Here is a 16004-nt window from a genome sequence, read left to right on the forward strand (position 1 = left end):
TGTTTTATCTGGTTTGATTTGAGCAAAAATCCCAGTGGGAATCATGCTGTCATGCAGAAGCAAATGTAGGGGAATATTGACTGTTAGTAGCATCCTCCATAGATAATAGTCGGGATTTTATTATAATCTTGAATTCTTTTTTAATATGAACCCGAGTCAGAGAAAACACAAAATCTTTGTTTATCCTTGTTGTGTTTTATTTCACGGCTCTGGAGACTGGATGGGGTTGACCTGTTATGACACACCCTGCCCTGCCAGTAGCAGCCTCTGCTGGATGGGAATTGGGCCAACCTCATTGCGCACACACCTTTGAGAACAGAAACCAGATGCCATAAGTGTTCGGGTGCTTCAGACAACCACAAAACTAGGGATGAACCTGCCCCCAAACCCCAGGCCCAAATACCCTTGGATGTGGGTGCTATTTGGAGTGTGGAACCAGACGGATGCACAAGGGATGCAAAAAGCGACAGAGAGTCCTGTGGCACCTTATAGACTAACAGACGTATTGGAGCATAATCTTTCGTGGGTGAATACCCACTTCATCAGACGGGATGCAAAGAACACTTCGGAGGGTGCCACTTCCCTAATGGGGGCAATACAGAGCTTGCCTCTTCCTCAAGGAGTTCAAGCACGATCCCTCCCTGAGTTACAGCATGCAGAGGCGGTGTTGAGATTCACCATCCATTGGTCCTATATGCACTCTACCTCTTCCTGCCTTCTTTGGAAAGCTCTGCCCCCTGGAGGAGAATGGGGGAGCTGCCTCTTTGCTTCCCTCAGCTCAGGACCCTCAAATGGTGCTGGCCATTATTTTAGGGTTGCCACCTAGCCAGTTTTTGACCAACCTGGCCAGTTTTTCTAGTGCCTTGCTGGTTGCCAGTCAGAAGAAGTAATTCGCTGAGACTTTTGCTGCACACGCAGTATCTTAACTACCAGACGCACACATCATGGCTGGTAACATGCCGCAGCCACACGGTCAGCACTTAGGTCCTGCTCTGCATGCACGCAGCATGCCAGTGCAGACACCAGCCAATGGGGAAGTGGCACCCAAGTCCCGCCCTGAACCTCTCCTAGTCTTGCATAACTTTCTGAGAGCTGAGCCCCTCCTCATGGTTTCCCCCAGGCCTGGGACCTGGCCCTGCCCACAGACTGGCCCCCATCCCCTGGAACTTGACCAGGCCGCCCCCAGAAAGCCCAGCTTTCCAGTGCCTTGGAGATGGTAGGCCCTACTTGTTATGAGGTCTAGAAGGTTTTTCTTGCAACTTTCCCCTCTGTGCATCCATGAGAGGGCCAGCGACAGCCTGGCTCTGAGGGTGTCCCTGAAGCATTCCAGATCCGGCGTATTGCAGACAGGATGGAGTTAATGGAAATCATTTCAAATGCAAATGTCAAGACAACAGTTTGCATTGAAAATCAGCAGCAGCTGAATGTCATCAAATGGGTTCTATAAACAGCCTCCGTCTTATTTGGGCAGCGTGTCCAAATGTGGGCAGAGTTGCTATTTCTGGAGCCTTGTGCTGGAAAGAGAAAGGTTGGCTATAGGTCAGGAACAATCGGAGAAAGGGGCTCAGCCTGTTTGCACTGGGGGGCCCAGAACTGGGACGTTCTCAGACCTCTTGAAAGTGGCATGGATGAGCAGCCCAGCAGACTGTCAAGGGACAGCGTTATGTGGGAGACGGCTCCCAATGAGAAAGAAAGTAAGAAGCTATCACAAGCTTATTGACATCTTCCCCCTCTGTACCCTAGTGCTGGTCCTTTGGGCATCGGCCCTACGAAAAACCAAGAAAGGAAGTCAGTCACCAAGTCCCCTCATCATAGGATTATAGCAACAGGATGGCCTATGGGCGTCTTAGTACCTTTGGGTCTACTATTGGGATAGATGTGGCTGCACAGGGGATATCTCAATCTGTGACACCCTATCAGGCTGAGTCAAGAACTATGCTACAGACTCCCGGGAGAACTAGTTGCCTGTTATGAAATCCTGGAAGACTCTGGGGAAGGAGAGAAGGATTGAATCAAATGAACGAAAGAGGCACTGGATAAAAATGAAAACTGGCACGGACACGCACAATAGAGCTGGGAGTTTGGTGACTTTCTCAAAGTGGGGAAGTTTCAAAAATCTTGTTCAAGTTTGCAATCCAACCAACCCTTGCACCGTATATTGTCCAGTCTACCTTTATTTATTTATTTTTTTGCAAGAGAGATTCAGTTTCAAAGGAAAAACAACATGATTTTCTAACAAAACAAATGCAGATGCTACTGCATATATTTGGATCCACCTCTCCTTGCATGCTGGTCTGGCACAAGGAGGTCCTATCCACATGGCGTGTGTATCCATGCAGTGCTATCCATGTGATACGTTTTCTGTGTACACAGAGAAGAAGGCTGGTCTTTTGATTAGCATGCAGCAAGGGACTCGGAATACCCAGGTTCAATGCCCAGCTCTGCTACAGATGTCTTCTGTGACCTTGGGAAAGTCACTTATTTCTCTGTACCTCAGTTCCCCATCTGTCAAACGGGAATAATAATCCCATGTCTTCCCACCCCACCCACGTCTGTTTAAATTATAAACTCTTTTGGGGAGGGAATGCCTCTCAGTATGTGTACGTACAGCATCTAGCCTAATGTGGGTGACTCAAGACACTACCATAATAACACCAAATTGTAATATTAAAAATACAAACATTGAATAGGGCCTTCTAATGTATATGGAGAAGTCAGAAAGTTGCATTGTCCATAACATGGGGCTTTAACCAGTTTGCCAGTAATAGCCTTCTGATGCAATACAAAAGGGGCTTCAAGATGCATGTATAATTTTCAGCTCTAAGGGCCTAATCCAAAAACCGCTGACATCTTTCCATTGGCTTCATAGGCTTTGGACTAGGCCATGAGGCAGCAGATAAGACAGATTGTCACCCATCTGATTTCAGGCTGGCAGCAAGAGAAGAGCAAACTTTTCTACCGAGCAGACTAAGTGGGTAGCATGTTTTGTCTCTTCTCCACTACCTTCTCCTGTGTTTAGCTTCATTGCAAACAAGTGGCTGTCTATCTTGGTTGGATGCTGTAGAATTAAACTTCCAAGGGGAGGTAATAGTTCTGCTGCCACCACCCAACGGAAAGGACCCAAAGTTCATTTAGAGAAATAAGACCTAGTGTCTGTCTTTTTCTGATGTTTGCTTCCCATCGGTAAAATCTCTTCAGTAAAGCCTTGTGCTGGGGAAGAACATTACCATTTTCATAGAACACCTACAGAGCTTATTAGCAGGAAATACAACAATGTCAGTGCAAAGGCTGTTTGTTTATTATTGTGATGGCACCTGTGCCTATCACATGCTCAAGGAGCATCGTGCAAGTTAGAAATGTTGAGTCAGGTCCTTAGCTGAGGTGAAGTAGCATGGGGCCATTCCCTTCGATTTACACCAGCTGAGGTTCCCACAGACTTGTGTCAAAATATATCAACAAACCTTTAAGCAAATGCAACAATCCAGGCTAACTAAAAATTGTCCTACCCCCAGAATGCCCACCCATCCTAAGCGCTCTCTGTCCTATACTCAGCCGTCCTCCCATGCCATAAAAGCCAGGGTTAAACTGGCACCAAATTATATGTCCAGATATCCTGGGGGTTAAATCTGCTGATCTGGTTAGTTAAATTGCATCCCTTTTCACTGGAAAGAGACAGTGATTTGAGAGAGAATCAAAATAAAATGATTATAGATACAAGACCATGAGTTAGCTTTAGGGGTTCTGTATGCAACTTGTTGCTTCAATTTCTTTTAATGCAATTTTTTAAAATTACTGATACAGGATTTCATGCTTGTACTCTTTGTAACACTGTGCGCGAGTTTTTCAAAAGTGCTTAAGTGACTTAGGTTCCTAAGACCCCATTTCCAAAAGTGACTTGGGCCAGATTTTTAAAAGTATTTCAATGGGAATTAGGAGCCCAAATATCTTTAAAAATCTAGACCTTAAGGACTTAGGCACCTAGATGTCTAAGGACCAGATATTTTAAATTATTTGGGCACCTACCGAGTGGGACATCAAAAACACCTAAGCAACTACCTCCCTTAGATGGGAGTTACACACCTAGGCTCTTCTGAAAATCCCACTAGGTACATGATTTATACTGAGGAAAGACTAGAGGCACTGGATAACCTTTAACATAACATAAGAACATAAGAATGGCCCTACTGGGTCAGACCAAAGGTCCATCTAGCCTAGTATCCTGTCTTCTGACAGTGGACAATGCCAGGTGTCCTAGGGGAACAGAACAGGTAATCATCAAGTGATCCATCCCCGTCACTCATTCCCAGCTTCTGGCAAAGAGAGGCTAGGGACACCATTCCTGCCCATCCTGGCTAATAGCCATTAATGGACCTATCCTCCATAAATTTATCGAGTTCTTTTTTGAACCCTGTTATGGTCTTGGCCTTCACAACATCCTCTGGCAAGGAGTTCCACAGGTTGACTGTGCGTTGTGTGAAGAAATACTTCCTTTTATTTCTTTTAAACCTGCTGCCTATTAAACCTCTGCTTAAAATTGTTCTGTAAAAGAACCAAATATCCATGAGCTCATTACCGAAGCAGACGTTAGATGAAAATCCAAACCAATTATTTTTTAAATTGGCTTTTGATTGACTTATGTGAACGCAAAACTTATTATCATGAGAAATCCGTGTAGCCCTGCACTGACTATGTTGTAGTCATCTAAATACTTAGATAGCTCTGTTGCATGCCCATAATCAGCTATAGATGTCGAACTGACTGTTTTGGCAAGTAACTGACTGTTTTGGCAAGTAATGGTATGATAATGACCCAGTGAGACTGTCTTCAACTTCACAGGAGTGGGTCTCTAAGATCTCTCATAATATGGTAAACTTATTGCATTACAGCTAAGGGCTAGTCTACCTGGGGTGATTGATCAGCATAGCTATGCCTGGTTTTCTGCAGACACAGTTGCTGATGAGGAGTGCAATTGTATATGAAATTATCAGAAGACACAGAGGTATTTAAATATATTGCATACATATATCTTCTGCTGCAGGGGAATGGGTATGTTGGGCAGTGAATGGGAAAATTCTCTATATTTTAATCAATCAGATGGAAAAAATGTTAGGAAAAAATGCTTTGACCCTAAGAAACACAATCAAGCCAAGCCAGTATGATGCCTCTTTTCTTTTCTTTTCTTTTCTTTTCTTTTCTTTTCTTTTCTTTGTTTGCTGCAGATTTCTGCATAGAAAATTAATTAAATGCTTTGAATAACCCCCTTAATGTAAGCAGCATTTTATAACTGCTAGAACCAAGAAAAAACATTTTATACAAAAAACAAAGATTGAGCTGCCTTTTTTGTTGGCCATTGTTATTTAGCACATTTTGGCCAAAGGCAAGAGAACAGAACATTTTTCCCCTCCCTAGAAATTGCTTTTTCTGTTTTGCTTTGCCAGAATGAAGCATTGCACAGAAATGGAAGCTCATGCGACTGTGAATTCTCTGTGCTCTGATAGGCATCACATCAAACATCATGGCCTGGCTCTATATTTGACACACATGGGAATCTCTTTGACTGCACCACAAGCACTTACACGACTAGCTTCATGCTTTTAAGACCTGATCCAAAGCCAGTTGAATAGGAGTCTTTATGTTGACTTCAGTGGACTCTGGATGGATCAGGCTCCTTGATCGGAGGGTCTACCAAAACATTACTATGTCCAGTGGTTTACTCCGTTCTCCCTCCCATACACACAACCTCTGACACACTCCATGTACTGGAGAACATGCAGGACATGTGTTTACAGGCAGCGGCGTGAGTGACACTTAGGAATCTATTCATTTAAATGAAAGGTTTCAGAGTAGCAGCCGTGTTAGTCTGTATCCGCAAAAAGAAGAACAGGAGGACTTGTGGCACCTTAGAGACTAACAAATTTATTAGAGCATAAGCTTTCGTGGACTACAGCCCACTTCTATATGCATCCGAAGAAGTGGGCTGTAGTCCACGAAAGCTTATGCTCTAATAAATTTGTTAGTCTCTAAGGTGCCACAAGTCCTCCTGTTATTCATTTAAATGAAAGTGCTCGCCCAGAAGCATGACCCATGAACATGGTGTATTAGGTGTAGTGAGTTTGTCAGGCCTGATAGGAGTTGCTGTTGCAGAATAGTGAACTCTTTGCCAGATGGCACCGAGGAGTTCTGAGGGTCATAAGTACAGCACCTGTTACTTTGATTCCCTTATCTACTGCATGTTATTTTAAACTGGCTCATGGTTTCCTTGTATTGTTAGCCTCTCTGTAGCTATTTGCTGTCTCTTGTGTGAAACTTAGATTGTAAGGTCTTTGGGGCCTTTTTGTTCTGTGTTTGTACAGCACCTAGCACATTGGGATCCTGCTCCTAGGTGCTATGGTAATACAATAACGATCGTAATGGATTATTTTCCTAGAGGGTGTCAGAATTGGACACAGAGAAGCACGTATTTCCATGGTTCTGCTGCATTTCACTGGGGTCCTTTGTGCCAATGATAAATTTACCCCTATTGAAATTGTTGGAAACTTTCTGGGTATTTTCCTTGTAACTATATCAGCCATTCACAGGGTTTGTAAAAATCCATTCATGATTTGCTGGAAAATAAAATCACAAAATGGTACGATGATGCCATGTCTGAGATCTGGTGGTTGGCATCTTTCCCACTACTCAGCTGATATTGATAAATCTCGACTTCGGCATGTCTCGTTCCTCTTTAGCTTGGGAAAGAGAATGACACGCTGCCAAATCTGAAGTACTGACTCAGCAAGGTACTGGGGTTTCCCTTGAGGGTCTCTGTTTTTATGGACTAGCTCCTTAAGTTACCTTTCTTTCTGGGTAAAGAAAACAAATATGGGACAAACTGCTGTGATTTCATTGCTGACTCACCAACCAGTTATTGCGCACAGGTGCATCCATTTATTTTCTATGGTTAGGGCCCTACCAAATTCATGGTCCATTTTGGTCAACTTCACGGTTATAGGATTTTTAAAATCATAAATGTCATGACTTCGGTTATTTCAATCTGAAAGTTCACCGTGTTGTAATTGTAGGGGTCCTGACCCAAAAAGGAGTTGTGGAGGGTGTCACAAGGTTATTGTAGGGGAGTTGTGGTACTGCTACCCTTACTTCTGTGCTGCTGCTGCTGGTGGTGGCACTTTCTTCAGAGCTGAGCAGCTGGAGAGCGGCAGCTGCTGGCCGGGAGCCCAGCTCTCAAGGCAGAGCCGCCGCTGGCAGCAGCACAGAAGTAAGGATGGCCTGGTATAGTATGGTATTGCCGCCCGTACTTTTGCGCCGCTGCTGGCGCGGCACTGCCTTCAAAGCTGGTCGCCCGACCAACAGCCGCCGCTCTCCGGCTACCCAACGCTGAAGTCATCACAGAAGTAAGGGAGGCAATACCATGACCCCCCTAAATAACCTTGTGACCCCCCCCTGCAGCTCCCTTTTGGGTCAGGACCCCCAATATGAGAAATGTTGGTCTCCCCCATGAAATCTGTATAGTGTAGGGTAAAAGCCCACAAAAGATGAGGTTTCATGGGGGGAGACCAGATTTCACGGTCCGTGACGCATTTTTCATGGCCGTGAATTTGGTAGGGCCCTACCTATGGTGTCACGGCTCATCCTTCTGCAGCTGTTTCACTCTGGGCTGTGGGATCATATCCCATTTCACAGGATGGCCTGGGATCTCCAAGGGAAGCCCAAGGTGTTACAGGAAGGGATGCTGCAATTTTAGCTCTGCACTGAGGCCATATTGAACCAACTTACCAACACAACGTCATGGAGCTCTGTGTGGTTGGAAGTGTCCGTTCTGGATGCGACATGAGACAGTGTTCTCTCCATGAGTGGTCACTAAAGAGCCACAGTTGCTTTTTGCAGGAGCAAAGGTGTCAGCTCCCATGTCCCTGCTGCACTTACGTTCTCCTGGAGTTTCAGCTGGACAAAACATCCTCCTGCACATCTTGTCCTAAATAATTGCACATTGTTGATGTACACAAACCTACTCTTTCTCACCCAAACCACCCCCTTTCTCCAAAGATAAGTCATCAGTTTAATGCAACCCTCATAAAATAATAAGCTCTCCCCTACAGACCATCTCAAATCTACCAAACCATTAGCCAGAGACCAAGAAAACAGATGAGCTTTTCAGCATGCCCTATAGGTCATCAAATTCTACATCAGTTGTACAACATGCTGTGATATTGTGTTGGAATTTTGCGTCATGTGGTTGAAATGCAGAATAATCATACTAAGAACTTAAGAAGTGCTTTGCAACCTCAAAGATATCTTTGTCCATTAGCTAAATGGCACTGTTTATTACAGGCGGGGGAGAGATCTTTGTTGTGTGCGCTACAGATTACCTGCCTGTATCAAAGTTAAGTTGGTCTAGAAATTTTCTTTCATATCCTGCAAAACAGGGTTGCAAGTCTTGGAACGCAAACAAGGAAATTGGGACTGTCCTGAGTTTGTTTTACAGGACCAGAGGCAAGCAGCTGTAGCGGAAATAGGGCTTTGGTTAACTGTAACCCTACTAAATAACATTGCCGTGCCAAGTGAGACTGTACTGAAACCCTAACATTAAGTGACAGCTCCCCCTCCTGGTGGAGGGATTTGTACACATCCATTATCTGTGATATATTCTTACCTTATATGTGTAAAAGGGGGATAATTGTTACACTTAGAGGGATGTGGTGAGGCTTTGACTATTCATGTTAATAAAGTTCTTTGTGATCCCTGGATGCAAGATATCATGGAGAGATAAAGTACCATGTACCATCATATATTTGACATGAATTTGGGAAAACTCCCCTTGACAGTTTTGCTCCAAAAAGGCAGCATTCAAATATGATTTTAAATTAAATGCTTCAAGAGATCCACTTTAAATGGTGCCTTAGAGAAATATACAGGGAACCCTAAAAAAAACCCCTCACCCTCTGTTAAAAGCAACAAGGGTCCAATTACATTTTGTTTTTAAGGTAGATGCGCTCTAAAATAAAAGCAAAGGTTGGAACCAGCGTGGTAAAACAGCAAATCACCAGGCATGGTGCAAAGACTAAAACCTTGAGTCCATTTTTAGAGCTTTCCCAAGGCTTTTTTGCGGTCAGTTCCCCTGCTGACTTGAATGACAGTCATGTGGCTGTGTGTCACTTCAAAATGGGTTTAAGTATCCCAGATAAACAGAGGGGAGAAGCATCCAGACAGAAGGAGAATCTATTCTCTGTTTACTCCCAGACCAGTCATCCTTTTCTATCTCCCTGGTTTTAACGGGAGAGGTTCACCACCTCAACAACTTTTGAAGAAATCTCTAATCTGAGGGTTTGCCTGGAGCAGTGTTATTTACAGACTCAATCATCCATCTTTAGGTGGCTGGTGTCTCTAGAGAAACCGTGTACACTACATTAAAGGTTTCAGAGTAGCAGCCGTGTTAGTCTGTATCCGCAAAAAGAACAGGAGTACTTGTGGCACCTTAGAGACTAATAAATTTGTTAGTCTCTAAGGTGCCACAAGTACTCCTGTTCTTTTTACTACATTAAAGAGCGCTAAGTCAAGGGTTGGGAGACAGGAGCTGGGGGAACTCAAAGTTTCCCACATAGGAAGAAAGGTGGTGAAAGGTGAAGTTTAAAGAGCGCTGGTAGGGGTAGTTGGACAAACTGAAAGGAGGGTCAGCAGCAGCACAAAAGAGGCAGAGCTAGGTTTTGAAGCAGTTAGATGAGCAATGAACTCAACTGCATGCTTAAACTGGGCAACAGTGCGTGCAGGCGGTCGGCTATGTCATGAGCTGGCAGTGGCAGGTCTCAGTTAACTGAATCCAGAAGGCAAGACATTTAGTTCAGGAACAGTTCGCTGGAGCACCAGGCAACAGATACACAGGGCAAAGACTGCAACTTGTATAAGTAGGTCTAAGTCATCCAGGCTTTGTTGGACTAGCTCCTATTATTCGCCATCCGGCTCATGCCTTCCACCACCAGCAGCAGCACCTCCCAGACATGTTTCTCCCACACTCTGGCTCCAGCTGTGTCTGGAACCAATTTATAAAGCCCTGCAGAAGGATCAGCTGGCATGCAGCCAGCCAGTCGGGGCAAACCCCTCCCTGAAGCTTGTGCCGGGCAATTTCATCCTGCTTTACTCCTCCTCTCTTTTTCCAAGTTGGCTCTGGGGACACAGGAGCCCAGATTTCCCCCTTCTTTTCTCTTCTTGAGCTTCCCAGTACAGGGGCAGCACATATGGGTCTGTCTGGAACTAACAGTGTGAAGCGCATGGTTTGATTTTCAGCTCTGGGCCTACACCTGTGCACTCGCATTAACATCTACACACACACTTGCTCAGATCAAAGACTTGGGTATTGTGCTTGCAAATGCTGACAGCGATATACACAAGTGCTGGGGACACTCAGCCATGCACAAGTGTGTGTGTGTGTGTGTGTGTGTGCGCAGAATTATCCAAGCAGAAACAGAGTCTGGTTATGGCATCACTGAAAATCAGGCCCTAAACACAATTAAAACCAAATCCCTTCATTAAAAGTCTCACCGCACTCTTAATGAAAAATCTTGGAAGGCTCTGCACGGTACCCTGAGAATAAGAAAGCAGCTTCTAAAGCCTGTATCAGAAAAGGATCTATTGCAAGCTTAATTCCTGATGATCTAGTTAAATAAAGATACACTTATCTGATTAACTGTGCCCTGAAGCCCTATTGTGCTTCTATCTCCTGAGTCAGCAGCCACAAAAAACAATCCCCTGGAGATTTAAAAATTGGGCGAGGGAGCAGACTGTCAGCGGGGAGAGGTCTGACATGCTAATAACTTCCAAAAGCTCAGACTGATTGTGTCCTAAACCAGTGGAGCTCCGAGTTCCTCTCTGCAGTGTGATAACTGTGACCAAGCAGCCCGATGGGAGGAAATGAAAAAATCAGGTAGCAATTTTCATTCCATTTCCCCCCCTCAGGGGAATAGGTCTTGCCATGATCCATCAGAATGCGTCTCACAGAAGATGTGTGAGTTATGTGCTAAGAACATGGCTCCCAGCGTGTAAGCAATTGTGACAGCTGCCACAGGGAAATCATTGAATCACCCATGGGAGGGACGATGCCCTGCATGCTATGAATGGGAATGCAAGTTGGGCCACACGCAGTTGTCCATTAAGAGGTGAGCCAGGCTTTCAGAAAGTTCCCAGAGTTGGAGGAAAGGGGTGGGTGCAAGTACAATGCACAATATTAGTAATTTTGCTTTTAATCTGTAGATTTCCAAATGCTTTACAAAGAAGGTCAGCGTTGTTATTCCCAGTGATCAGATGGGGAAACTGAGGCACAGAGAAGGATGGTGACTTGCCCAAGTGGCAGAGGCAGCACTAGAATTCAGGCCAGTACTTTCTCCACTAGGCCACATTGTCTGTCTCACTGCTGTTACTTTCCTACAGGAGGGCTCTTTCCAGGCAACATGCCTGATTCACTTTGTGCCACTTGTGGTTTTGACTGGAGTAAACGGATGGATACCGATGGAGTTACAGCAGCCTGAAGCTCACATCGCCCCCTGGTGAATGAGAGCTAGCCACTAACACAAACCTGCAGAGAATTGCTCTTTTGTTTAAGAGATGTTCAAGGGTGAAGTGTGTCCGAAAGTGACAGAGGTATAAAGGCATTTAGAGTAAAATCAGGTTTGGTTCCCACCCCCTTCCTCCGTCTGCGTGGAACTGGAAAGCAGGTCGCCACAGTTCAGGAGGAGGCTTTAAATAATACAGCACGCGCTATAAATAAATCATCGAATAAAAGCAAAATGGTGTTTGTCTCCCACCCTTGCCCTTGGTTTGAAGGGAGAGAGGTCAGGCGGGCAGTGCTGGAGGAGTTGAAAAGAGGGAGAGGCCTTTTTTCCACTGCAGAGAACATGCAGAAAACAGGTTAAACTAGTTTGTTTGGCCAGCACTTTTAGGGAGTTGGGGAGTATGTGTATGTGTGTCTCTCAATTCCTGGCAGTATGACAAGCCTGCACCTAGTTAGCTGAACTCCCTAGTGCAGGAGCTGCATTGTGCAGAGGTATGTTGTTATAAATCTGATAAATATTATCATCCTCACATTTCACCTGCCAACTTTCTGAGAGGGTCATGGGTGGCTAGAGCCAGTAGGACATCCCACCCCTTCTTCCTCCCGCCAGCTCTCCTCCCGTTGGAGGATGGGGATGCAATTAAAGAAGGGAGCATGCAGGCTGCAGGAGAAGGCCCCTGCTGCTGTTGAGGGCTGTGGGGGGGGGAGGGTGGGTCAGGCCCAGGGAAAGCCTGCCTGCATGGCTGCTATGTATAAGCATGCACCATGCTGCAAGCAAGGATCAGCCAGCACCCAAAGGGAAGGAGGTGCCCTGATGGGTTACTCAGGCATGGATGTTGGGGGGCACTTGGACTGTTTCCATGTGAATTTTCTAGGTGAATTCCTGTCTCCCCAAAGACTGTAGGGCAAGGCAAAGGGTGGGAATTTGGGACTAGCTGCCAGAGATGGGAGCCCCAACACATTTGCCGTAGCACCTAGAGGCTGTAGGCAGGGGTCATGGCTCCATAGTGCTAGGTGCTGTACGGACATTCATCAATGCAAAGTTGGCCCTTGCCCCAAAGAGCTGGTAATCGAATGAAAGTAAAAGACTTAAAGCCATTGCTCCCCATCCTCCCAGGCAAGGGGAATCATCAGGGGGGTGATAGGAAACCCCAGGCCTATGGGAAATGAACAGAGACACTGCCCTTCTTTTCCGACAGGCTCCCACAAAATGCAGCCTCTCCTGGACCCTGAGTAACTGAACACACCTGGCCGCAAAGGGTGGGCTCAGCCAATCAGGACACAGGAAGAAATGTCACTTGACTTCAACCACGGACCTCATGCCATGGAAATAACCCCACCTTGAAAGTGCACTGTAAAAAAATAAACAAAGATGGGCCCAACTGGAGTGACAACTTGGCCAATGCAAAGCATTTGTCTGCAACATGGCCTGTGTGTATAAGCTCTGCAACTCCCTCCACAGGCCACAGGCCACTGTTTTACATCTGGCACTGACTAGCTTGTGACCCTGCCTTGTCGTTGTAATCTGGGGCTCCACACAAGTTTAGGAGCCTACAAAACTCCTGTCCATCTAGCCATCCCGAGCTCAAGTTTGCTTCCATTCCATCGCATGGAGTGGGTTTTAAGAGGACAAATGCCCACAAGCAATCACATGGAGACAGCCAGACATGATCTCAGCAGGATTGGAACCCCAATCTCTGGAAAGGCAAGGCCCATGATTTAAACCTGGGAGCAACCTCGCATCCTTGAGGGAATATTGATTGTTTTTAATGCAAAAACTGCATTCCTTTTAGGGAATCAGGTTTTTTTTCTCTATCTGTGCCATTTTGCCAGGTTAAGGCTGTTTTTCTGAATGTGTAAGTAGCAAAAGAGTAACAGTATGTAGTTACATACTGCAGATGTTCTTGATGTTTACTGGTAATTTAAAGCAAGAATATAGTGACTTCCCTCGCAGTATTTATATCAAGGCAAAAGATCATAATATCAACCACTGCTTACTCTGAATGAAGCTGATATCTCTTTGAAAAACCTCCTGTTTAACTCCAGCCCATTGATGTAAATGAGAAATCCACATCAGAGACTATCTTTTGTTTCCTCCTTTATTAAAAATGGTGCATTTGTGAAATTCAGGTTCTTAGCTCCTTAAGGATTCATCTGTTCCTGCAATTTATGTGCAATCCGAATTCACGAGTAATCCTCTCTTTATGATCTCGTCATTATCTCCCACGCAAACATTAATTCTAAGGTCTGAGTGGGCTGGGTAATTCCCAAGGAAATCCATTTGAGTTTGGCAATTTGGTCATTTAATTTAAATTATTGAGCAGGGCCAGGTGGCTTTCTGGTTTCTTCTGAGCTGATAAAAATAAAAATCAGAAGAGAAAGCAAATACTTTCAGATCCTGAGTTTGCATGCTGGTGGTGTTCTGACTTTGCCATGAATAATGCTTCCGGTCCCCAAACAGGGTAAGGCAAGCCCCTGGAGATAGCTCAAACGACCATTTAACTGCGTAGGAATGGCTTGATTTTGTTGCTGGTGAACTATATTAAAACAAATAAAACAGGATATATATTTTTTTATTATTTAATCAATCGGCTTTTGAAGCCCCAGCTCTGAAAGCATGGCTCTGTCCAGCAGCACAAGAGACTTCTGTCTCTTGCACCAGCGTTCCTTCTGAGGCGTGTTAGCTCTGCCATCTAGAGGACATTCTTGGTGGCTGACTCTTGCAGCTTTAGAATGTGTCTGGGTAAACAAAGGAATGGTGAAGGGTTTGATTAGGAAGGGCTGAGCTACTTTGGGCTTTGATTATCTGCGGAGGAAGGAGAGCGAGAGTGTGAAGCAAAAGGAGCCATTTTAATTATTATTTGTATTACTGTGGCACTTAGGTTCCCTGATGATAAACAAGGACCACGTGGTGATAGGCACTGTATAAACCCAGAACAAAATTATTTGATTAGGGCTGGATAATAAGAGGCAAGAGTGATGGAGGTGCTTCATTTATGATATAATGTACGTGATTTAAAGTGACATCCTGGTGTCCACAGCTTTACAGAGGAAGGGTGGCTTGTTATTTTAGAGAACAAAATGTTGCCAACTCCTGTGACTTTATAGGGAGTCTTATGATATTTAGTGTTTTGCAAAAAGCTCTCACTCCTGGATTCATGTGATAATTAGGGGGAAGGGACGCAAGCCAAAATATAGGAAAAGAACAGATTAAAGAATATTTAGATAAGTTTGATGTATTCAACTCGGCAGGGCTTTCTGAAATTCATCGCAGGGTACTTAAACATATAGCTGAAGCCATCTTGGAACTGATAACAATTACCTTTGAGAACACATGGAGGAGAGGTGAGGTCCCAGGTGACTGGAGAAATGAAAAAATAATCCCTATCTCTAAAAAGGGGCATAAAGAGAACACAGGGAATTATAGGCCAGTCAGCCTCACTTTGATACCTGGAAAGATACTAGAACAAATGATAAACAATCAATTTGTAAGCACCTAGAGGATAATAGGGTTATCAGGAACAGCCAGCATGGATTTGTCAAGGATAAATCATGCCAAACCAACCTTATTTCTTTCTTTGACAAGATTACTGGCCTAGTAGATGGGGGGGAAACAGTAGATGTGATATATCTTGCTTTTAATAAGACTTTTGACACAGTCCCACATGATATTCTCTTAAGCAAATTAGGGAAAAAGACAGTTACCTTTTCCATAACTGGTGTTCTTCGAGATGTGTTGCTCATGTCCATTCAACTTAGGTGCGTATGCTCGCCATGTGCACTGGTGCTGGAAGTTTTTCCCTCAGCAGTATCCGTAAGGGATCGGCTCCAGTGCCCTCTGGAGTGGCCGCAGTATATAGGGCGCTGCCGGTTCCCCCCACCCTCAGTTCCTTCTTGCCGGAAACTCTGATAGTGGGGAAGGAGGGCAGGTTGTGGAATGGACCTGAGTAACACATCTTGAAGAACACTAGTTATGGAAAAGGTAACTGTCTTTTCTTCTTCGAGTGATTGCTCATATCCATTCAACTTAGGTGACTCCCAAGCAGTACCCCTTGGAGGTGGGCAGGAGTTCACGGACGTGTAGATTGCAACACAGTTCTGTCGAACCCAGTGTCATCCCTGGCCTGTTGAGTGATGGCGTAGTGGGCTGTGAACGTGTGCACCGTTGTGGCTCGACAGATGTCCTGGATCAGGAAGTGTGCCAGGAAAGCCGCCGAAGATGCCTATGCTCTGGTCGAGTGGGCTCTGGCAATTGGCGGTGGAGGGACTCTCACTAACTTGTAGCGGGTCCGAATGCAAGAGGCGATACAGTTAGAAATCCGCTGCGTGGACACTGGGAGGCCCTTCATCCTATTAGCTGTAGAGATGAAAAGCTGAATCAATTTACAGAAAGGTTTTGTCCAATCTAGGTAGAAAGCCAGAGCCCTTCTTATGTCCAAAGCATGAAGGTGCCTCTTTTCACTAG

This window comes from Chrysemys picta, chromosome 13 (genome assembly GCF_011386835.1).
Source record: "Chrysemys picta bellii isolate R12L10 chromosome 13, ASM1138683v2, whole genome shotgun sequence".
Taxonomy (NCBI): domain Eukaryota; kingdom Metazoa; phylum Chordata; order Testudines; family Emydidae; genus Chrysemys; species Chrysemys picta.